General features: G+C 31.8%; 1 non-coding gene across 1 annotated transcript; it reads left to right on the forward strand.

Moving 5' to 3' along the window:
* Positions 1-864: 864 nt before the first annotated feature.
* On the forward strand, positions 865-938 carry TRNAI-AAU. The gene has a single exon. It is a non-coding gene; the product is annotated as a tRNA-Ile (tRNA).
* Positions 939-1222: the final 284 nt, after the last annotated feature.

Consider the following 1222-nt stretch of genomic DNA (forward strand, 5'->3'; position numbering starts at 1 on the left):
TTGACATTTCTCTTATTTTAAAAAAATAATGGTTAAATTTCCCCTGCCTCCTTGAAAGGTTCTGAGTTCGAGCCCGTCATGCGGCAAGTTCTGCACCTGGTTACATGGTTAAGTAAATTTGTGGGCTATGTGCTTAACCCTTGTGGCCACATTTTTTATCCCATCTTCTAGCCTAATGACAACAAGAGGTGAATATCTCCAGTAATCTTGAGAGGTCTTGGGTTCGAGCTCGTCAGACATCAAATTCTGCCCATAATTAAATAATTAAGTGTGTTGGAGTTATATGCTTAACCCCTTGTGGCCACATTAAAAACCTATTGCCAAAATTGGAAATTGGTCATACTTAATATGGCATAGAAATTTATACAATATGTATTAACAACTTGCACAATAATTCCAATACTAACCTCATACATATGAGTTTATAAGTTTTCTAAAATTTAAAAGTGTTCAAAATCTAACATAACTATATCAATTTTAAATTGCAATTTAAAACCCTATTCCTAGTTTCTTTTCAGGCATGTAATGATTTATCAATATCAATATAAATTTCATTGAAATTCAAACTTCATTGACATTATCACAACTTAATTCATTTGAACTTAGGTTTAATTGGTTTGGTGATTGCGTATCTGTATACCTAATTTGTTTGAATTGTTTTAATTAACTAGTTATGTACTATGATATAATAAAGAAGTAGACGATAGATGTGACACTTTTTTTAACATGCAAAACAAATACAAATGAGGATAAAAGACTCATGCTATAATTTAAATTATTCAAATAGATTTTTTAAAATACATATGCTATAACTAAACACGTTATTCAAAGGTTTATTGCATAAATACTATTTATAAAAGAAATGGCCTATTAGCTCAGGTTGTTAGAGCGTCGTGCTAATAACGCGAAGGTCACAGGTTCGAGACCTGTATAGGCCATATTTTTTTTAAATGGCCAATACTAAGATCACTCGAAAACTTGTCTAAGGGCTTGGGGTCTAATGTTTTTTAAATGGCCAATACTAAGATCACTCGAAAATTTGTCTAAGGGCTTGGGGTCTAATGGCGAAAGCAACGCAAAGGTTCAAGACCTTTATTAGCCATATTTGTTTTTAAATAAATTTCGAACCCAAAGGTTCAAGACCTTTATTAGCCATATTTGTTTTTAAATAAATTTCGAACCCCATAATTCAATTGTTGAAGATTATATTGCAAGGAGTTGG

The sequence above is a fragment of the Impatiens glandulifera genome, chromosome 2 (genome assembly GCF_907164915.1).
Source record: "Impatiens glandulifera chromosome 2, dImpGla2.1, whole genome shotgun sequence".
NCBI lineage: Eukaryota > Viridiplantae > Streptophyta > Magnoliopsida > Ericales > Balsaminaceae > Impatiens > Impatiens glandulifera.